The sequence below is a fragment of the Ambystoma mexicanum genome, chromosome 11, assembly GCF_040938575.1.
Source record: "Ambystoma mexicanum isolate Mex_15411 chromosome 11, UKY_AmexF1_1, whole genome shotgun sequence".
NCBI lineage: Eukaryota > Metazoa > Chordata > Amphibia > Caudata > Ambystomatidae > Ambystoma > Ambystoma mexicanum.
In genome coordinates this window covers 1,028,151,113-1,028,175,213 of record NC_090934.1, presented here as the reverse complement: position 1 = coordinate 1,028,175,213, position 24,101 = coordinate 1,028,151,113, and the positions used below count along the sequence as shown (strand labels likewise).

At 45.4% G+C, this 24,101-nt stretch overlaps 1 protein-coding gene across 1 annotated transcript in view; it reads left to right on the top strand.

Moving 5' to 3' along the window:
* TIPIN (TIMELESS interacting protein) overlaps positions 1–24,101 on the top strand; it is a 563,857-nt gene that overhangs the window by 65,787 nt on the left and 473,969 nt on the right. The gene's annotated exons all lie outside the window — the stretch shown is intronic.

Below are 24,101 nucleotides of genomic sequence, written 5' to 3'. Positions count from 1 at the left end.
CTTAAGATAACATTCTCCCAACCAATTGTGATAAGAATGACACTGATGTTTTAGACCATCCTGTGTATCATAGTCCAGAAGCCATCTGCAAGGCCAGGTCATCCGCCTAAGGTGGTCCCTTGGGCTAAGTTTGTCCACTCTCCGCCTCAGAAGCATTCTGACCGCTCACTTGTTTCTCCACGGCAGGTGACTCTTCAGGTGAAACTGTAGTGTGTATTGAAACATCTCCTCTGAGTCTTGGGGATATAGGCTCCTCCTGAATCTCTAGCCGTTGATGTCTACATAGCTTCTTGAACCCCAACAAATTACGTGTCACTTGCATTTCTCCAAGAGGCTGTGGTCATGGTCACTTTTTAACTTGTACTCACTCAGGGTTCCACTTCAGGTGGCAAGCTAAATTTGCCATCATGCAGTCTGTCCTTGCTCAATACTAGGTCACCTTCTTTGATATGGGATTGTCTGGGAATACAGCACTCACTCATACGATTGTTATTTGACCATAATATGCTTTCAGAGGCCGGGGGTTGAAGTTGCGCTTGTGCTGGTATAGTGCCAGTGTGAAGATGTGAAAAAAAATAAAAAATAAAAAAATGTGGTTGTTGGGGAACACCAAGTGGATGTGTGTAGCAATGTGCAGTACTCTTGCAAAAACGGGTATAGAGGTAGCTCAACATCCCTTGATTCGGATATTGTAGGATTGACTTGATAGTTCTTATGAGCCTTTCTGCGTCCCCATTGTCTTGGGGTCCTCTATGGATTATTTTGTTCTGTTGTAATCCATGCTCCAGACAAGAGTTTGAAGGTGGAGTATTTTACTCCCTTTTTTAAAAGTGTGAGTGAAATGATTTTTTTAGGCAGTCTGAAAATTCCCATTCCCAAATACGCTTTAACTGTAAAACACATTAAAAAAAAAAACATTATTTGTTATAGATATGTTTTATATGGGGGCCCCCTTTTTAAAGAGATCAAATTTTGATAGGTGGGCATGCCCCCTTGGTATCCTTAGTCCCGCTATTTCGATTTGATATAAAATGATATCAAATCAATATCAGATTTATATAAATGGCTATAAAGTGTTTGTGTTTTGATATCAAAAGGGTATCATATCAGTTTGATATAAAGGGGGTAATTCATGGATTATTTGCGCTGAAAAAAACAGGATTTGTGCGCAATTCTGCCCGCAAATCCCCATTTGTTAAACAGAGATTTGCAGGCAGAGGGCGCACAAATTCAGTTTTTTCGGCGGAAATAATCCATGAATGACCCCCAAAGTTTATATTAAAATGATTTTAATATGGGAGAACGTGTGTGTGCTGTTGCTTGGTGGAGGGCAAAGTGAGTTGGGAGGAGTTGGACAGCGAATGTTAGGTGGTGACCCGTTGATGACGCAGAGTGAGTTGGGTTTTTAAGGGTTGATAGTAGATTTAAAGGAGCTGTAATATAAAGCTAGGTGATGTCATAATTTCATTAAAGCGGTGTTGGGCCAGACATGCTTTGTTTATGTAGCAGACATAAAAACCCTTGAAAATGTAGCCAGGCAAAGCGGAACTAGGGTTTAAAAAAAAATTCTGAGTTGCAGGGACAGGGAATTTATAGTTTATTAACATTAGAGTTGACAGAATGAAAACAAGGGTTGCACCTGCTGTCATTTGTTAAAAACATAGCCACAGACCCCTAGACAAACCTGCCCAAGTATGTATGTTTGTTTATAAGGGGCATGAAACCATTGTAAGCTATTGCTTATGACTGTGAAAAATATTTTTATACAGACTGACAAATTCTGTCTGCTAGACAGCCAAAAGTGACTTTTTAAACACACGTGCACCCCCCCCCCCCTCCCCGCCAGTGCTCTTAACTATGTAGCCCTGGCATCAGCTGATGACACAGCCCATGTGCCTCTGGTTCAGTTATTGTATGACTCATTCCATCAGCTCCTAAGTATTCAAATATTTGAAACGGGTGATGATATAACGCTGCAATTAGGACTTGCAAGCCATGAGGCGTGTGTAATCTCCAGATGTCATGTGCTGGGTGTGTCAAAACTGCATTTGAATTAGCCCATCCATTGTAAAGTCACTGTCACTAAGTGGGGTTTTCAGAGGCCCATAGCAGACTGCACGTGGAATATACAGGATGGGGATGTTCTGATACAAGGGCTGGGGGCGAGGTGGAGGCACTAACTGGATGTCTTTAAAACTCAGGCTTTGTAAGCCTGCCAGAATAGCACTGTGGATTTCGGGAGATGTGCTTGATTTGCAGACACCGGTTGGAACTGAAGACCCCGCCATCTACAAGTCCTGTGACGGAAGAGGCCTTATTTTTGAAAGAAAAGTTCAAAGGTCTGGGAGCCCCTGAAACGTGGAGTTCTTTTTTGTTTTTGATTCATCCAGAGGAATTGCAGCGGGGTGGCCCAAAACGTGGAGTTTTTGATTCATCCAAAGAGGGCAGAGGAGTGTCTGCGGGGCATCAATGATCAAAGTTGTTCTTCCGATTTATTAATGAGTCGATGGATTGCCCAAGGTCCCAACAAGCATAGTTGTTCGATTATGTTTGAAAACATGTCATGACACTGCTAACACATGCCAATCCAATGTTCTTTTGCAGGGGTGATGGATGGGTCGCGAAATGCTGAAATGTTTTATTATAACTTCTAAAGCTATGTTTTATGCAATATATACTACAGTTGTTTTATACAGTTTTCAAGCGGTATATCATGTTTTTAATTTATAGCTTCTTTTTAGGTAAAGAATGGCAATTAATTTGTAAGTGTTCATATAGCGCTTAAATATCAGATATAGACGTGGAAATATAGCAATGTTTGTTTTATTAACTCCTAAAAGGCTGAAAGGATAACCACATGCTGTGATTTAACCTGGCCCGAGAAATGCACACACAGATATCTGTACATGCTTTGTTAATGCACACGTTTTTGTCATTATGGATACCAGGCTGCAACACCCCTTCGTGTGTGTGCTGGTTGGCCCTTCTATCAGTGACAAGAGTTATTGTGTCAAAACACTTTTACAAAACGCCCACATAGCTATATCGCATGTTACCGTTAATATTATTTGGTTGTACAGTTGCTGGCAACCTCTTTACAACTTTAGAATACCTTGCAACAACAGTTTAAACACCTTCGGTTTGTACAAGGTATGCCCAAGACTCTCAACAACGATCGTTTATGACAGCTGAGCATAGTGAATTTGATTGTGGATGATTTGATGACCGAGGATGGGGGGGGGGGAGGGGTCAGAACGCCAATCTAGAAAGAGCCTTTACTCCATATTCCCATCACCGCAATCTGAGCATTTTTTATATCGTGCAAAACCTGTTAAACAAGGGCAAGAGCAACAGATCTATAACGCTAAACGCTAGTTATAGTGTTATTTAAAAACACCTGTGATAAACAACAATTAACCGTGATAGCCCGTCAGATCGACCAAAACACATTTTATTATCGAGGCTTTTGAATACGCGACCAGTAAGCCATATGGATATCTCCTGGTTGATTTAAAAACAACCACTCTAGAGGATTATAGATTGTGCACCATTATATTTCAGCCAGAGCTACCCGTTATTTAAATCCCGAAAAAAGACATCTAAAGAACAACATTGGGTACAATATTGTGTCAGTAGCCGGTCGCACTTTCACCATGTCGACACGCATATTAAGAAACGTTGCACTGTTGAAAATGCTTGTATATGCCACCACTCAATAACGCAAGGCCATACTAGCTGTGGCTTCCGCTGATTTGGTGGCCGTTATTACAGAGATTGCTCAGAGCGCTTAAAAGGGACACGTCCCGTTAACACACCGTCAAATAAGTGTGTTGAAAAAGAAAAAAGAAGGTCATCAAGAAACTGAGCAATAAGCAAATATTGGTAAGGGCTAAAAGAAAAGTGGTCTTGCAGGTGGTGGTTTCATAGGATCGCTCGTAGGCATGGCCCTACAGCTAGTCCCCAGCTTGCTCGGCGGACAATAATGGAAAACGCCCGCAAAATGTATCTGGTCGACGAGCATCAGTTAGAAAGCCGGACGACTCCCACACCCACGCCGGATTGGGATAAACGAAAAGTTGAAACCGTGCGTCTCAATGCGCAAATGAAGGATGTTTTATACAGATCCTATTTAGCAGCGCATGACAAAGCAGCCTTATATTCAAATAATCTGCATAAATACTTAAACCACGCCCGACACGGTAATGCAGAGAAAAACAAACCAACTTTATACATGCTGCCCCAAGAATCTAGCGGTGTGAAGGCACCACCAAAGGCAGATATGGTTGTGGCTGATGTGATAAACACTCTTAACCAGCGTTATAAACCTAACACAGACCTATTGCTACATAAGATGGAACTTGCAAAGGATGTGGCAGGCTGGACTGATACCGGCAAGATCATTTACAGAGGCAGGATTGTCGGGGGTTTGAACCTGCACAATCTAGTATGAGTCGCTACAAACTAACACAACACCGCTATAATAAATTGGCTGGAATGCGTTTATGCAAGCGGTCGCAGACTTAAATATTCCGACTTCAGTCGTGGGTAATGTCGCCCTATGACGCCTTCTGGAGCGGCTAAAAATGAGGGTGTCTGCAACTCCTCGCCAACAACACAGCCCTTAAGTCACTCCTATAAACAGTCCCCACTTCCCCAGCCCAATACCAGCTCGTTTAGGGAATCTTCACTCACCCCCGTCATACATGACTCTGAAATGTCTAGGCTGTGCTGAAGACGTAACATGCCTATATGGCTATCTGAATATTGCGACCCCCATCATTGTTGAATGTATTCTTCTTTGCTATATTGTGATATAAAAAATCTTTCTGTATTAAATATGTATTTCTTTTAAATGTTTTCAATTCATAAAAGCGACTGGTTATTTGTTATATTATTATTTAGTATGTATAATAACGCACCATGCATGTTGATTTTTAAAGCTATTTTATTGCTACATGTATCATTGTATAGACGATCCGCATTTACATTTTTGACACACTGTAAACATTTTGCGAGATATATACACATTTGATAACATCTTGTTAACAAATCTGGTTACCAGTTGATCATTTTGCATGCAATTGCTCAAATGCATTTTCAAAACAGCCGACTGCGGTTTCCATTCTGACATTTGACTGATAAAGAATATACAGTGTGGACCACAGGTCACCACCGCCTTAGAGTCTTGGACCGCTACAGTAATATAACGTAAATATTTTGCAATGCTTTTTACATAGTCCAGTAAAACTCCAGTGTATATGGGATGTTGCGGGAAGTGTGCCAAACTGTGAAACACGGTTCGCACATCTCCCTCCAGCCACAGAGCTACCCAGTGTGTTCCACCCCGTGCCTGGCGATCGTTGTTCACCACCAGGCTAACTGGGCGATTTCTGGGTAGGCGCTTGGGACATGTATCGCTGGCATACACACCATGAAATGTTCTTCCGGTTTGTCTCTTTACGCAGAAATCCATTTATCTGAAGAGTATACATTAAATATCAACAATTATGTTTTTATTGTGCGTTGATCTCAAGAAGCATGTGTTTTCCAGTGACAGCCACTAGCACCATGTATTCTCTGATTATGTTCTGCAGTCCAAAATTGGGAGTATATGCTTTGGCAGGAATCAGAACACAATCCTTATGCAGTGCTGCATAGTACATGTTACAGTGCTTGAAGTCAAAGGAGTTTTTATCATATGCACCGGTATGCGCTGTTGTTCCAACAATTCCAATGATGATTATTTTTGGGAGTTGCCCCAGAAACAGGTTGTCTTGACCGGTGCTGCAGCTACCGGTAGGAATGCTGAAGACTTGAAGAGCGACTCTCTTCACAGAATATTTCCTGTTAGAAATCTGCAGCACTCTGCATGCACCAGTCTAACGTTTAACGAATAAACTGGCCGACACAATGACTAGTTTGTATTGTTCAGCGTCCCTGCTCATGAGACAAAAAGCGTCTGTGTTCCTGGATAATTTCACTTTAAGATCAACACCGTATCAGTAGTTTATCCTGAAAGAAAAGGTTAGCGTGTAGGCGGCCTAGTAAATCAAATACTCGTGAAGGGCTCTCTTCACGAATCCCTTGTTATCACCATCCAGAGCGGTGTTGTCGAAATGTGGTGCCTTATCGTGTTAAGAGACCGGCCGAAAGTTGCTTATCCAGGGCATCATGGCCATAATTTAACAAGCTCTCTATAGGCCCAGTAGGCTTACATATTATTGCACTGTGTTATCATTCTATCGCCCAGCGTCACGTCCACCTGATTAAACATGCTGGCTATCGGGTAAGCGATCGTGCCCACTCCTACTTTAGCTGCGATGTCGGTTCCTGTCATGATGCCTACCCCCGGGCATCAGGACCAAGCCCATCAGCTCTGGGAGCAGGCATCCAGACACTTATTAAAACCCCAACAGCCCCGGCTGGAGGCTGTTTGGGTTCAGTCCTGGCGCCTTAGGCGCCAGGGTCATCATAGGAATCAGTCGTGGCACCTTAGGCGCCAGGCTCATAGACTTTACTTACCTGATGTAGACCATGCTCAAAGTGAGTCCAAGCCAAAGTGAGGCCTGGATAGGACTATTTTATTACAGGGACTATTTTTTACTCGGGTGTGGTTCTGGGGAACTTCTTACCTGGAACTACTTTGGAGGCTATTTAAACCACTCCCGAACAGCAGCACACGCTTTGCGTTATTCTGCATCCAGTCCAACCTGCAGCCAGCATCCAGTCTTCTGCCACACCCGCCTCGAATCTGGGGCTCCTAAAAACAAGAGGAAAGAAAGGGACAAGGTTAGAAAACAAACTATTTTCGAATTTCTCACCTGATTCCGGATCCATCTCGCCTCCGGACCTGGAAAGAACATCATTTCAGTACGCGTCGCATCTCCAGCTGCAGCGCCGCGCCGTACTCACCAGTCCTCGCAGCATCTTCCGATTCGGCGCTGCCTCCATCATTTCTTCGCCGAACTCCGGCACCTGGGGGACAAAAGACAACAAGGTGAGCCGAGAAAACCAACAAATAAAACTCTTATCACCATAGACTTCACCATAGACTTACCTGATTTACCACCGGAGGCATTATTCTATACCTCTCCACATCTTCATGTGCCGCACCTGCAAAGAGAGAGAAAACAACACGTTAAACACATGCAACATTTACCGGACAGCGTCGGGTAATACAGACTCTTACCTGAGCGCCACCAGCTTCCACGAGAGCATCTTCTCACGAACTCAGCTGCAAGTCAAGGAAGGGGGGAACAAGAGTGAACATCAGACATCTTGAACTCTATGAACTTGATACTTACTGGTCCTAGCCAGGAACCTCAGAGCCCCTACTCTCTGGAACTCTCCCACGCCTTCAAACCAGTGAAGTAACTGGCATCAACGCGCCCCTGCAATCCATGCAGGATGGAGAGCTCATCTTTCAAGAGTATAAGGTGATGTTGCTGAAAGGGCACTTCGGAGTGATAAGTGGGGAGGACTGTGAGGGGTGCCATCACTTGAATCCACGGGTGGCTAAATCCATCTCTCCACTTGCAGGAGAATACTTCTACGGGTCAAGCAGACAAGATTCGGGGGGCCAGTCCAGTCAGTCATCTCTGCACTACGCATCACATTGGTGGAGACCGCAGCCGTTCAGGTCCGACCGCCACCCCTGTGGGAGCCAGGTGAGCGTAACAGTTCCATCCACCTTTTGTTATTTTACAGGTTAGATGGAACAGCATATCGTTGAAATCCAGATGCATGTCGGTCGAGCCCGATACAAAATATTCTCTGGGGGCTAGCAGTGATAGAGCCGCCAGTGGCGAGACCTCGATAAAGAAACTGTTATCAATGCTGGTCTGTGTCTGTGGTATGTTAAAGAGATCGAGCTCCGATTTTACACATTGCCCTGAGGCTTGTGTAAGAATGCCATTCTTTTAAAAATATCACTGTCCTTGTGTTTCTTAGAAATAACCTTTTTCTTCTTCCTTCGTGACTGTGCTTGTCAGTGTTTTGATCTGCTTTGCCTGGTGGGTTTCAGGGGGTAGCGCAACAGGGACGCTGACCTCTTCCTCTTAACGCTCCTACGTGGTTTATAAATGAGGCCCGATCTGTCCTGACCCTGCTTTTTCTGTTGTGTGAGCTGCTCAGCAACCACTGCTGTCACGCTTCCCACGACGTCCTTTGCAATATTGCCGGCCACCGTTTTCACATGCGGTTTAGCTCATTCAAAACCACGATGTAGAAGGGGCATCACACATCTAAAAAGACTTAAAGATACTGCTGAGTCCCCCCCAACCCCATACATGACAGTGGTTACGCTAAAATATTGATCGCTGTATCCGGCCTGGTTCATGTAATAAACCATATAGGCCCCTGGGTCGCCATAGTTCTGTACCACAGTCGTTCTAACTGTTTTATTAACTGTTCAGCCGGAGCGGCCTGAAGTGCAATCACAGCCAGATTTTTTGATGGTGTCAAAATGCTTTTTACACACGGGAACATAATCGGGTTTGCTGTATTGAATGTTCACAATGTCATTGTTGTTCCTTTTAATCTCCATGGTTCTGAGTAGCGGGGCACAGATATCCCCACCCGTTGATACTCCACAACATCGCTATAGAGCAATAAGCTATAAACCCCCCCCCTTAATGTTGACACAGGTATTATCCCACTGTTCTTTACTTCCAAAGTGTTCCATAGGCCCCAATATGTTGCACAGTCTCACCACTGTAGAAAACCGAACAGATGGGTCTGGCACCTGTAGAAAAACTTTACGCTGCTCTGGGTCTCGTTGCACCTTTGTGTCCTCATATTCGGGTATGTTTCATATGGCCTTGTTGATGACTCACAAGTTCCTGTATATCCGGATAATGCCCTTTGGGGAAATCCACCCAGCCAGAGCTTCAGAGGGTTTGTTCGTTTTATAATAAAGGTGGCTTACCCCGGGGCTAAAGTGTCCCACGATTGGACGTATTGAACTTCAGCTAGCGCCACCGTCAATTTACGTTATTAGCCAGCTTCACTGTAAAATTGGATATTTTGTTCCCTGGAAATGTCTCGGATAAAGCGTTGCGTTGCTTGGAAGCAAAATATAAAAAGATGCAGACTCTATTTCGACCACCGTTACACACCAGTGGTCTCTAGGGATCCGACAGACACCCAACTGTTGAATTTGTCAGACCAGCCCACCCATTTAACTAGATATTGTTTACTAGGTCTACAGCCTTTACTTTTTATGACTTTTTCGATGTTATAAACTCGTTGTTGGTCTTTACTGACTTTCTGGATCTCATCCCTATAAAAAACACCCTCTCCCGAATAATCAATCGGTGTGTATATATGGACACCCTCCCATTGAGTCACTCTCCTACGATAAAGATCTTGTCGCTGTAGTTCTGCTCATACCCCTTTGTAAAGACGGCCTTGTGTTTTGAAAACCGCACATCATCTCCCTTTTTAAGGTGTATGAGCTTCGTCTTTTTAAAAAGTCTTTCACCGTACAGTTTTTTTCCAGACCTCCAGGGAATTCTGTGACGCTCCATCTGCTGGGATGGTTTTACTAGATCCATGATGCGCATTGTTATATACATTTAGAAATGCGGGTAGCACCTCCACATATCTCTGGGTTCTTTTAGCTGTAAAAAATCGCCAGTGCTGGGTTTTAAATGTTTGTATAAAACATTGTACAATGGAGGCTTTAACTTACGAGTGTGTTACAAAGTGGTGGACACCATGTTGCTTTAGAAGACTCTGCAACAGCTTATTTAAAAACTCATTACCAGCATCCGTCTGTATTTTAGCAGGAACTCTGGCTTTATTAAATATATGCTTAAAAGCCATCACCAAACGTGTGGCCAGCCTTGTTCTTCAAAGCCTCAACATAGGCATATTTTGATAGAATGTCGATGGCGGCTAGAATATAGCGAAAACCGTCATTATCTTCGCAAAACTGACTCCAGTCGATAATGTCTGCCTGCGATTGTTGATTGACATCACATACCACGGTCATTCACTGTTAACATTTTTACGGACGGTTTCTGTAGCGTGTAGGCGGCCTCCCCTGAAAGCCACATCTAAACCGCTCCCCATGCCACCTTCTCACCATCACTTTGCTTTTTTACGATACAGGCTGCCAACAACCCCTCCATAGCTGCCAACACCACCTTCTTCATAATCTAATTCCGACAGCCTGTAACAGCTCAAAATAAAGACACAGTCCATTTTTATAACAAAAGATTTTTATTTGCACTTAAAACAGTAATTTCTATTAAAAATATATTCATATTAAAATACTAAAGTAATTGGCTATGTTATAGAATCCATAATACATGTGAATACAGCACAACCACATTACACGCAGTCGCTTCGTTAAGCGTGCGTGTTACTTTCCATTAGGCACTTATTTATATATACGTTCTCCCCCCACAATTGGGAACTGTTTTCTCAATTATGTTTCTAACGCCCATTGAACACATGCGTCTAAACTGATTCATTTTCAAGAGCAGGTTATTGACAGATTCTATAGCCCATAATGTTTTAGATGCGTATTGTTCAGTCCCAGCACCGATCCTGATCTGTGTCAATGGCTGGTGAAGCGCAGCAAATCTACAATGCGTTTAGGGCTCAACACAAAAACATATTTTACATAGCAAACTATCCGCGTAAGATAGTGCCAGACATTCGTGAGCTTCCTGTTGGGGCTCATTAATTTTATGTCTGTAGCACCATCTGTAAAAGTGTTTTAAACACGCCTTAGCCACTATGGCCGTGACCCCCTGAATGGCTCAAATATCAGTGCGACGAGAGGCCCTTGTGTCCATGTCGGTCTCCATTAGCTTAAGACATGCCTTACACAGACTGTTATCCCCCAGCCTTTCAATATGTTTTGAACAGCAATAGCACTAGGCTATCGGTCTCAATCAGCAGAAGACATGTCTTACACAGGCTATTTTCACAATAACCTGAGTTTTCAAGCTGGTTTGAACAACCAATACAATAAATGTCAATTTTCTCTGCCGCCACCTCGATCAGCCCATCCTCGCACACGCAGCCTTGTTTTTCATCATGGTTCCGGGGGGTGGCTTCTGTCTCAGGCGTAATAGACGTGTCCACCTGCAGCGTCCTAGCTTCACAGTCTTCAGATCTCGCATCGGCCGCTAATGGCTGCTCCATAACCGCATCGTCCAAAACTCTTCGGCTTCATAACCGGCAATTAATTCCTGAGTATCATCCATTCCCTCATACACCATAAAATCCATTGGGGTTCCTAGGATTGTTCTCCCCTCGCCGTAACTATAGGTGATCATAGTCGCAATTTTCTGAATAGCCTGTGGTTAGCTCAAAAAGTGATGCGTTTTCCACCCTGTCACAAAAAGCTATATATCCGTGTTCTAAAGCCCAACCCTGTGACACCCTAGCCTTAAACCAGCCCTTTCAATACATTTTATATCAAACATTCTTAAAATATACGCCGGCTTTATATAAAAATAATATAAAGTTTATATAAATATGATTTAGGTCGTATTTAAATCCCCGCCAGCTTTATATAAAATTATTCAAAGTTGATATACAATTATTTAAAGGCTTACCAAATATACAACAATCTCGTATAAAATCTATATAAAATGATGTCATACCCTAAAGGCAACAACCCATTCCCGTGTCATCAAAGCGTCACCAACACTTAACACCCGGCCGCTAACTCCTCACAACTCACTATGCCCACGACTAAGCAATAGCGCGCACACGCGCTCTCCCACATTAAAATCATTTTAAAATAAACTTTATATCAAACTGATATAAATGATACCCTTTTGATATCAAAACACACACACTTTATAGCCGTTTATATAGATCTGATATAAATGTGATATCTTTTTAATATCATTTTTATATTAAATTGATATCAACAATTATATCAAAGGGGCAGGTCTAAGGACACAAAGGGGCATGCCCACCTGTCAAAATGTGATTGCTTTAAAAGATGGGGCCCCATGTACTACTGATATATATTTTACCTCTTTGGCTCAGGCAGTAATAATAGTTGTGTCTTCCTTTGACACTACATGTATTACTGGTCCAAACAGATTCATGGAGCTGTATGGGTGAAATCAGGGGGAACAGTAGTGTTGGTTTTCTATTTTTTGTTGTGAGTATTTCGAATCCCCATTTTTCTTTTTTCAGTTTATTTCTCTATTTGTAGAGAGAAAAAGTGGCTGATTTCACCCTTTATCTGTAGCGCTGGTTGTAATGCCAGTTAGTGAAGCAATGTGTTCTACTTCTGCCCTTGAATCAGTGGGTCTGTGTTCTGTTTTAATGCTTCTTGGGCAGTCCATTAGATGCCAGGAATTTGAGTTTGGGTAACCAATTTTTGGAGGTGAGGGATTCCACAATCCCAACCTCTCGGCGTCTGGAGTGCTCATCCACCAGCACTAAGCGATGATGAGCATCTGGGACAGCACCAAAGCCCATGGTGAATGTTTCCTGTGGGCGTAGGCTGACGGTCTCTCTCAGTATCGGTTTAGGTCGGACTGTTATTCCCTTGACTTGAAATGGCAGGCTCTTTGCAATCTTGCTGTCAATTCAGCAATCTATACTTGGAAGGCACATTTTCTTTCTAAGAGTTGCTTTGCTTTTTACCACACCTTGATGGCCAAGGTAGGCCAGTGGTATTGCTTTTTGCATGAGACTGGGTGAGCGCCCAATGCATGGATCCCGGAGCAGTATATTGTCCTCGGATACTGAGAGTTCCTTATGAACACTGAGTATGTCCTGTAGGATCATTCAAGCCTCAACTGTCTGGTTGGTTCTTTGCTGGTATTTCTTTCATTGACCCGTGGGAAGCACCTCAACCGTAACTTGTAGACAGTCCTGACTTTCTGTAGCCTCCGGGATTTCTCCTGAGATTATGGCGATGGATCTGGCCCTTTCAAGGAGTAACCTCAAATGTACTTTGGTGCAAATGGCCGGCCTCCTCTTTCATCCTTTAAGTAGCTTGTCTAGTGTGCTGTGATAGATACTCTGCTGTGTTGAAGGCTTGTGCCAAAGGCAGTACTTGATCCCAGCAGTCCTTTTGTGTGAGCACAGCACCCAGCTCACACTGACTTGGTCACACAATTCTCTCTATATGTAGGGGCCAAAGAAGGATATGATGGTTTCACGGGCTAGCTGTTCTTTGGTAGACTTAAGGATTTTACATGGCATTCTGTCTGTATCTATTTATGCTTACGAGAACTGGTGTGGACCGTCCACAGTAAGTGATCATGCTCAAGAAGCAACCTACTTCTTGGACGCTGCAGCATCTTACCTCTTGTGAGGTGCAGGAGATACTCCCTTGTCAAAAAATACTTGGCCAAAAAGCTCCAATTGTCCTTTGCAGAACTTTGCAGAACTCGCGCTTGTTGGAGTACAGGTGAGACCACTGTCTCGTAGCCTGTAGGCACGTCTGTCAACCTGTCAGTGTTTTTATACTTAGTGAATATTAGAATGTCATTGCTGACATTGAGGAGTCTAGATAGGTTCACGATTTGTTCCCTGTTTGTATTCTGGAGCACTCTAGCAGCAGAGATATGCCAAAACCTACCCACCTATACCTTCAAAGGCCTGCGTGTGTTGAAAAAGTGATGTTTCTCAAGCCAAGATGCATTTGAGCGGACGGTAATGTGACCGAAGGGCCAGTTTAGAGAAGCACTTGGTGCCATTGAGTTTGCCAAGCGGCCGTCCTAGTGGGAGTTGTATGCCTTTCACTCCCAATTGCCTTGTTGGGAAGGCGCATGTGTATACATTTCCTCATTTCGCTGGGTTGTTTAGCCTTTAGCATGCTACTATGGGAGATACCATTACCCACAGCGTCAGTCTGCACTTTTCTGATGATTGCCATGATGCCTACCCCCGGGCATCTGGACCAAGCCCATCAGCCCCGGAAGCAGGCATCCAGACATTTATTAAAACCTCAGCAGCCCCGACTCGGGGCTATCTGGGTTCAGTCCTGGCGCCTAAGGCGCCAGGCTCATAGTCATTACTTACCTCAGGCAGACCATGCTGCAAATTAATCTAGGCCAACGTGAAGCCTGGAGGGGACTATTTTACCACAGGGACTATTTTTTTTTCGGATGTGGTTCTAGGGACTTCTTACCTGAGACTACTTTTGAGGCTATTTAAACCACGTCCGACCAGCAACACACGCTTCGCGTTATTCTGCATTCTGCAGCGTAACGCTCACCGTGCCTGCAAGCCAGCATCCAGTCTTCTGCCACGCCCGCCTCGCATCCGGAGCTCCTAGAAAAAGGGGAAAGAAGGAGAAAAGGTTAGATCACGGACATTATTTCAATTCCTTACCTGATTCTGGATCTTGCACGACTCTGAGCCTGAAAGGACATTACTTCAGCACGCGTCGCATCGCCAGCTGCAGTGCCGCGCCATACTCGCCAGTCCACAGCATCTTTCGACTCGGCGCTGCCTCCATCATTTTCTTCGGCGAACTCCAATACCTGGGGGAAAACAAAGGAATAACGAGGTGAGCCTAGAGAGCTGACAAATACAATCACCTTTAACACCAGGCTTACCTGATTTACCACCGCAGGCATTACCCTTCAATACGCCACATCTTCTTATTCCGCATATATAAAGGGAGAGAAAACAACAAGTTAAACTCGCACAACTTTTTTACCGGACAGTGTTGGGTAATACAGACTCTTACCTGAACGCCATCAGCAGCCTCCAGACAATATTTTTTAGCTGCAATTCAACAAGGGGATGCAAGAGTGAACATCGGACATATTGAAGTCTTTGAACTTTATTAACCCCGGAGTCAATATTCCTCCGGAACTCTTCCAGTACCCCAAACCAGTGAAGTAACTGGTATCTACACGCCCCTGCATGCCACGCAGGATGGAGAGCTCATCATTTAAAAACATAAGGTGAGTATACTAATTGGGAATATCGGAGGTGACTAGTGGGGAGAACGAGAACGAGAACAGTGGGGAGGGACCATCACTAAAATCCACGGGGCTAAATCCCTTTCTCCACTTGCAGGAGAATACTTCTACGGGTCAAGCAGACGAGATTAGGCGGGCCAGTCCAGACTGTCATCTCTGCACTACGCTTCACGTTGGTGGAAACCGCAGCTGTCCGAGTCCGATCGACGCCCATGTGGGAACCAGGTGAGTGTAACAGTGATGCACTCTTGCTCCAGTCTCGCTAGCTTTGCTTCTACTCTCTTACTGATCTGGAAGGGGACCCGTTGGTGTTGCAGTACTATGGGCTGCTCATGTGACCTATTTGAGTTATAGGTCCTTTCCATTTGGACATCCAACTCGTACAAATACTGTGCAGAACCTGTCCAGTAGCTCCTCAACCTTGCTGGTGCGTGTGCTGTTGGAAAAGTATGTCAGTTGCAGAGCCTCTGCTGTTTCACAGATATTGCTGGTGACTAATATCTTGGCACCCACGCTGTTCGAGCCAGTTTAGAGTTCCGCCTTGAATGTTCCTTGTAGGGATCTGAGTACCAGGCTTCTGTTTGCAAATATTTGTGTGGCTGTATCTCTTATTTTTGGCTGTGGTTTGAGCTACCTGAATTTGTCTTTGGCCATCATCATTATAGTGGCATACATGTCGATAATGGTGATGTCCTCAAGTCTCATAATACACATATCCTACACATGGGGTGAGCTCTCTTGCCTTTTCAGTGTTTTTAATGTATTGATATAATGTATTTTGGAGCCTCCACGTAGTCTTCTCCGTCGTCCTCGGACTGGTCGCTCTCGATTGGGCATGTTGTAGTTGCTGTCAACAATGCTTTGCTGGCACGTCTCCTTTTCTTGCCATGGACCTGCACACATTAGCATAGTGGTTCAAGTTTCCACACACTAAACAAGCTTGACCTCTTGATGGGCATGCACAATCCTGTGGAAACCTCCCAACAGTGGCCGCATGCAGTCTTGAATTTATTTTTCTGGTGTTCTCTAGGCTGCATGGTCGACTGACTTCCTGTTTGATGGGGCAATTCATTATGGGCCTAATCCAGGGAATTCATCCCCTCCATGGAAGTAAGCCCGCTCTGCTTAACACCCCCTAGGGGTTCAGGCAAGTGGGATACCACTGCGGGTGACCCCCGCCCCCACACTCCACCTCCTTATAGGGCAGGAAATCCCTAAACGGGAATGTTATCCTCCCTTTTTCCAAGTACCTATTCGTTCTGTTGGGTATATAGGCGTTAAACTGTGAAGTAACTTGTAACTGGGCTTGTGTGGCTTCTGACCCTTTTCAGGCACTGTCCACGTCTCAAAAGAGAGAGAAGGGCAAAGGTCCACTCCCTTACAGCATGAGGGATAAAGGGCCAATCGGCTTTGGCCAAGGAGGAGAGTAGCCTGCAGATTTGCAGAGGAGAGACTTCCTCCTGGCAGGTGCTTCAGGAGGAAAGAAGCGCATGCCCGGCATGATGGATTGAAATGTACCCATGCCCGCAGAACGCTTGGCAACCCTGCCGAGATGTGGATCAGAGAACCCCGGGTACGAGAGAGTCTCGAGCAGTGGAGAACGCCTGAGTGGCAGATGAGCGGCTCAACTAGGAACTGCTGCTGATGCCCCGAAGAGAGCGGGGAAGGGAGCACTAGCTCTATCAGACGTGGAACCCTGGGAGGACCCGCAAGGCAGAAACTGTGTCTGCCTATTGGATCTCCTGCCCGGAGAAGCCCTGCACATAGACAGAAGTTATGCAGTCACTCCAGAGAACCGGAAGGAGGGCAGAAAGGCCAAACTAGACCCCAAGGCAGTACCTGGTCTAGAGTTTCGAACCAGTGGGTTCCTAAGGGTGGATATAGAGTGGAGACGATAATCCCAGTGAACCCCGGAAGAAAGAGACTAACCAAAGACTGATACGCCACCCGAGGAGGAGAAACTTGGAGAGATTTGGTGTCCGGACGTCCCCTCTGCAACGGGGCAAGCAACCCCTTTCTGATAGCCATCATGGCCGGTTCAGAAAACAGCCACCAATCTTTTGTTTAGGCAAAGGTCCTTAATTAACTAAAAGTTAAGTAGTTTTGTTCATAGTGGCAAGGACCGCGATCTGGCTACAATAGGTTTCTGGACGGCAGACTTGGCTTATTTTGTAGGACATCCTGACAAGCACTTTTTTAAGACTTTTTTTCTTTAGAGAAGGTGCAAGAGACTTGGAATAGATTAGGCTTTGGGTGTTCCAATAAAGAAATACTCAATACAAAATGGCATCTTGCCGTCTCCTGATTCTGACTTGCCACAATTGGTACAGAGTCCCTATGTTGCTTGAACATGCAAAAACTCATGCCACTGTCCCAGATTAATCGTGGTGTTTAGCGTCATCACTGGTTCTCTTAGAATGAGCCGCCACAGTTTTGCAGAGCTGCACCCCTGTATAATCTTGGCTCTCTCTTCATCTAGGTCTTTCACGGCAGAGGCATTCACCGATTCTTGGACACGTAATGCCTCTGTAGACTCCTTGTTGTTTTGTTTTTCTGGTCGGATATTGAATTTTTCATAGCATCTTTTTGAGGCTTGAAGGCATTATTGCCTGTGTTGGTCAGAGGCAGCAATATTTAATGTATTTCTTTGTGGGCTAGGTGCTGTAGATGCATCTCTTAGCTTCTGAATTGGTTTCCTTGATGGCTTTTAGGTCATTTTCTTTTTATCTGGACGCGCACAGGGTTCATCAAGGTCTATTGGATTCAGTAACGTGGTCTGGTAGAAATGGCAGGATGGTGCCAGTGACATCTCTTGCAAAAACCAGGCCCTTCCTCCCGGCGTGCTGTGATCCTGCTGCTTGTCGCCAATGTTATATTCAAAGTTAGAATCTGAGTGTTCCGTGGGCACATGCAGCGCCATAAGAGAATGAGGAAAGTTGCTCATTTGGCAGTGAACTCCTCTTTTATTTCAGAGGCTCTGTGCTGCGTCCGATGAAGCGATGCATGTGTGTGGGCGAGAAGGAACGTTTTCGGTGGGAGCAGCCATGCTCCCAACATATGTATAGCTCTGTATTTCTTTGCTCACTGCCAACAGCTTCCAGAGCAGCGCTGGGGGAGAGAAGGTGCCTGCTTCCAAACAAACTTTAGGTAAGGAAATGCGCTTGCCCTTTTCAAGTCTCAGATTTTCTTTGTGCTGTTGCTGTTTTTAAAGTGAATGCTGGGCGGACATTGTCATCCAGGTAGCCTAGCCCATGAGTGCCATGCCACTAGGCAATTGGGTAATGCCAGTTGCAGCAATTATATTGTGGGCCAGAGCCAATTGCCTTTATATTACTACAAAATGTTTTAGTATATGTCTTTGAAAACTGACCCTTTTGTCTACATCCATGCATAAGGTGCAACATTTGAAAAAAAGACATGGTTTACAGCCGACTCCATGTCCTTCAAAATGAGCTTTATAGAACGTATATTACTTAATATTTTGAAATCTGATGGATCTTTCAACAGCAACATAGCCTGAGTTCATGAGATGTTGAATATATCCAGCTGCAATGCTCCACATGTTTTTTCTTCTGAAAAAGTGCCGCAAAAATAAAGAATGGTTGTATGAAGGATACCATGGGCAAGATGTGTTTCTCTCACTTTTTAAATGTTAAGTTTTTTTCATCTCCCAGTATACTGTGCATCAGCTGGTAGGCTATCTTTGAAAAATATTTCTGCACAAGGAGAACAGTACTTCTGAATACTGAAAAGTGCCATGTTTATTACCCACAAGACTTTCCTTTCCACTTAATTTGGGTTTTTTCTTGACCTTGTCGTTCTGCCCTCCGTCTGAAGATTTTCCTAATGAAAAAGACATGCTTTTCTTTTTGCCTTGTCGTCTGACTATCCCATTGAGAGCATGGTTAGGGGTATATGATGTACGTCCAGAGCGATGCGACAGTCAGTTTGTTTATTCCGTGCGCCGAACCCTGAGGTAACTGGGCGCCGGAGACTTAGAGCAAGTTACTACATATCATAGACCTACAAAAGATAAGAATAAGTGCACATGACTGGGTTACATAGTGGTCAAGGGGAGACCAATGGCAGGAATACTGTGGTGAGACAGAAGGTTAGTAAGTCAGACAACGGTGTAATTCTTGTTGGCAAGCCAGGCCTTGTTTTTTGCCCTGAAGGTCCACAAAGAGGGTTCTGCTCCGAGGTTCACAGGAATAGCGTTCCACTGTTTGGCAGCTAGTACCGGGAAGCTGGAGCCTCCTGCTTTTCTTAGGGATTTAGGTATGGAAAGACAGTGAGAGTACGACGTTCTGGTTGGTCTGGCTGAGATGTGTTTGTTGAACTTGTCTGCCAGGTACTTGGGGGCGTCGTTAGAGAGGCATTTGTGGACGATGACTAGAGATCTAAGGGAGATTCTATCTTGTACCGGGAGCCAATGAGCATCTTGTCTAGAACTGGAAATGAGAGTGCCGGGCGATACTCAGGACGGGTCTGAGGGCATTATTCTGTAACACTTCCAACTTGTTTAAGTTGCGTTCTGATGTGCCAAGGAAGAGCGTGTTGCAGTAATCGATTTTTGAGAGCACTTGCACTCTGGCTATGGTAATGCAACTGGACGGTGAGAGGAAAACTTTGCAGGCATTGATGAGCTTATTTGCCGTGGAGGAGGCTGTGGCGTTTACTTGTTTTTTGAACGAGGTGTGGAATCCAAGTAAGTCCCTAGAATTTTGATTTCTTTGACTACTGTGATTAGGTTACCATCTATATTGATAGATATGTAACAAGGGTCCACTTTGTTTAGCTCAGTTTTCTTGTTGTTGAGGCATAAGCCATGTTCTGCCATGCAAGCTTGGACCTCCTTGTAGAGGTTGTTAATCCGTATGGAATCCTCTTCATAGCAGCCTGATGGGGTGATGAGAACCTGGGTATCGTCGGCATAGTTTGTCTATGTGACACCCAGGTTATTTAGGCGATCGAACAATAGCTTTGTGAAGATATTGTACAAGGTCGGCGAGATGCACAAGCCTTGAGGGATGCCACAGAGGATGGGGTTATGGGGTGGGCTGAAGCACCTGATGAGAAGACTCTCGTGGTTCGGTTGGTCGAGGAAGGATTGGACCCAAGCGGTCGCTTGACTGGAGAATGCAGCTGACATCATCAGATGTTCTGTGAGGATCTGGTGGTCAACGAGGTTAAAGGCTGCAGATGGGTTAAGCAGCAGGAGGATGGCGAGCTTGCCTTTGTCCTTTGCCTCGTCCATCTCGATTTTTAAGTCCAGAAATGCTGTCTTCGTTCCATGCCTTGGCCTGAAGCCCGATTGTCTGAGGCCCAAAAGGTTGTTCTCTTCCAAATGCTTTTGGATTTGCAGGTGGGCCACCCTGTCTAAGATCTTAAGGATGTAAGGAACTGTTGTGATTGGCCTATAATTGTTAGGGTTGTTGGGGTCTAGATTTTTTTTTTTAGGAGGGGCATGACCCACGCCTCCTTAAGGCTGCTAGGGACTAAACTTGTTTTGAAGGAGCCGTTAATTAGGGTTGTTATGAAGGGGGCAACCTCGTTGGCGCCTTCCTGAATGATGGAGGCTGGACAGGGGTCCCCTTGGCATCTGGATGGCTTGAGGCCTTTGATTATGCTTTCCACTTCTTTCGTAGTGACAGGAGTGAAAGAGAAGGGAGGGCAGGTTGGGGTTTTAGGTGTGAATGATGGTAGGGAGTTTGCTTTTTTGGCAAGGTTGGTCTTTCTGTTTAATTTTAGACTGTAGCATGGTGATTTTGTCTGCCAGAGCTTTTTAAATTCTCTCACACCAATCTACATCTTTCATGCAGGTTTCTGAGGGTGTGGAGGGGGACTTCAGTTCCCTGAGGATAGTGAAGAGCTCTTTTGTTCTTGATTTGGCATTGTCAATTCTAATGTCATTGGTCTCTATTTTGTCCCTAAGGATGGAGGTTTTGTAAGTGGTGGCCGCTGCCTTGAGTAATGCTTTGTTGGCTGGATTAGGCGCTTTTCTCCCGGTGGCTTCCGCCACTCGTTTGGCGTTCCTAAGGATTTTAAGCTCAGGAGTGAACAATTTGTTCCGGTGGGCTGCTGGTTTGGCTTTAGTGAGTTTGATGGGGGCGATAGTATCAACTGCTGATTTGAGTGTTTTGTTATAGAGGTTGGCAAGTTTATCCACATCTAGGTTGGCGAAGTTTGCCGGGGCAAGGATGTTGTGGATTAGTCGGTGAAGGTTTTGTAGGGTGATATTGCGGTTATTCCTGGCGAGGGTTTGCGGGATGGTAGCCGGTGGGGTGTTCGGCTGCACCTTCCCAAGGATGGAGAAGGTGATGACATGGTGGTCTGAACAGGCAATAGGTTCATTGTGAAGGATGGATGTGGAACAGTTGTGATCCGCTAGCCAGCCCAGGGTTATGCCTTTGTTGTGGGTTGGGGCTGTGATCCTATGCTTGAATCCTAGTTGCAAGATCGTGTTTTCCAGGGATAACGCATTAGCGTCATTGGGATCACTAAGTAAGATGATTTGTGATCGTATTTTGGTGTTCTTAGTCAGGAGGTCGGAGATTTCTTCCTGAAATGAGGAGGTGAGACCTGGGGGCCTGTAAATGAGGTGCATAAGGATGGTTTGTGCTGCAGAGAGTTGGAATTTTATTGAAAGAAGTCCAACGTACCGGAAGCTGGATGAGGGGGTTGCTCTAAGGCCAAGGGAAGTTTTGGCGATGACAGCTACTCCTCCTCCTTTACCCGAGACCCTGTCGTTCCTTAGTATAGAGTAGCCATCAGCAATGGCCAGGGACAGGGCTGGGTCTGCTGACTGATGCAGCCAGGTTTCAGTAATAGCCAGAAAGTGGAGGTTGTTAGTGGAGATGAGGTCTGCGATGTTTAGCGCGTGGGTGACAGCGACCGAACATTGATGAGAGCACCTCTAATCAGTGGATGATCACCTATGCTGAGCAGTTTTTTTTTGGCTAACTTGTGGTTGGTTAGGACAGGAATCTTAGGGGTGTTTAGTGTTGGATGTCATAGAGGATAGTAACCGGAAACCAAGTCTCAGGTTTCTGTCCTTCACTGGGCAAGGGTTCCAAGGCGTGGGCAGTGTAGCATATCTTTGAATCCATTCTAATGGGCTGAGTGGCTGGCTAGGCATGGGTGCCTGGTTAGGCTCTTTGGTAGAAATAGTCATGGTGAGCGTGAGGGGTGGATGAAATAGTGAGTCAGTAATGGGTAGGGGAAGTATCGTTGCTAGAATTAGCATAGATCTACAAAGGACTGCCATGTACTCGACGTCAAGTGGGGCACACTGCACAAGTAGTGAGGCAATAGCAATGGGCTTCAGTTTGGCTGATTCAAGTAGGGCACCATACACAAGCAGTAAGGCAATAGGATAGGCTGTGGATGGGCGGATTCACATGAGGCACACACCACAGATAGAAAAGCAGTGGTAGTGGTCTGCACAGATAAGCTATTCTAGTAGGGCATAATGCACAAGTAGTAAGGCAATAGCAATGGGCAACAGTTGGGCAGCAGTAACACATTGCACAAATAGATAAGCCGTAGCCGTAAGATGTGCAATTAGGCTGGTTTAGATGGGGTATACTATGCACCTATAGTGAAGTAATAGCAGTGCCCTACAAAAGCAGGCTGCTTCACGGTGCAGGCATGCTGCGTACGATGCTGGCGGAAAGACAATGGTGTTCTCTGGGTGGGCTCATAACAGGCCTGGTGCGAAAGGTGCGGTCAAGACGTACATTGACCGTAAAGAGTTGGTGTCAGTGTTCAAAGGTTCGCAGATGCGGTTCGCAGAGGTTTGGGACAATTAAGGAAGCAGTGCGAAGTGCCGTTGACACTTAGCCGGCGTAATATGCAGGTTGGTGAGTTCGGGCAGCAAACGGCTATAAAAGTACTTACGAGATAGCCGCACAGCCGACCGTGTTCCGTCGCTGACAGGAGCAGACAGGCCCTTGGCTCGCTTTTCGGCTTATGCTTGTCTGTGAAGCCGGGGCGCGGGTGTAGAGTGCAGCAGCCAATCCGAGGCCAGGGCCGCTGTAGATGTTCGTCAGGCTGCTCAGCTGTGATCGGGAAGAGCGGCCATTGACCGTGTTGGTGGCAATGGCGGCGGGTTGCCAGATAGGTGCCTGGGCAAGGATCTTGGCTCTAGGATTCAAATACAATATTTTTCTATGGATGGGGGCACACTTGCATAATTGTAGTGGCACAATCTGAGAAATCAGATAAGGACTCATACCCTGCTAGATTAGCAGTTTCCGAGCATCAGTGGGGTCATCTCTCATCCGGGGTGCAAGTAGGGGGGGAGAGAAGGCCCCTGCCCTCTCCTCCCAGTGCGGCTTCCAAGTGGTGCAGGAGCAGATGGGCCCTTTGGCTAGCCCTTCGGCTTACGTCTGTCGGTGAGGCCGGGGTGGGGGGCGGGTGTAGGGTGCGGCGGCCAATCCGAATCCAGGGCGCTGTAGATGTTCGTCAGGCAGCTCAGCTGTGATCGGGAAGAGCGGTCATTGACAGTTTTAAGATTTGTTTCTTTCTGATAATTTCGCTGACAGGGTGCCGTGCAGGAACCTTTCTTAGTTTCCTTGGGCTGTTTGCCTAGCAGCATGTGGTGAAAAATGTAAACGCACAACACTCCTACTGATGGGCCCTCAAAGCCTAAAGATCTTTCTACCTCCCAAAGGTGAGGAAGTTGACTTTTCCCCCCTTCCAGCTGCTTACTTTGTGCCAAGGAGACCAGTAGATTATAGAGGGGCACCATGTGCATTCTTCTCCTAAAGATCAAAATGAAAATACTGATGAGCCTTTTTTATTTTTTTAGAGGGCCCTGGAATGAATACTAATTATCAGTGCTAGGACAGAATTCCATTTTGGGGGGTCGGGGTCTACAAAACCATTTTGTGATTCCCCCTACATTTTTTGCATTTTCCCCTGATGCATTTCCTGGTAGGTTTGGCTTTAGTTTATGATTGGAGGGACTTCTACTGCCCTTGTCACTGCAACCCTTGTTTTGCTATACTGTCCTTGGCTTCTAGGGAATGGGTGCTTTTTTTCATGGCCCTCACATGATTCTCTCAACTTACACTTCATATGAATATTTTATTTATATAGCACCTATACACAAGTGTTTCGAAGCACATCAAGGTATGGGAGGGAGCAAGGGAAAATGCAATACATTCTTACAAGGAC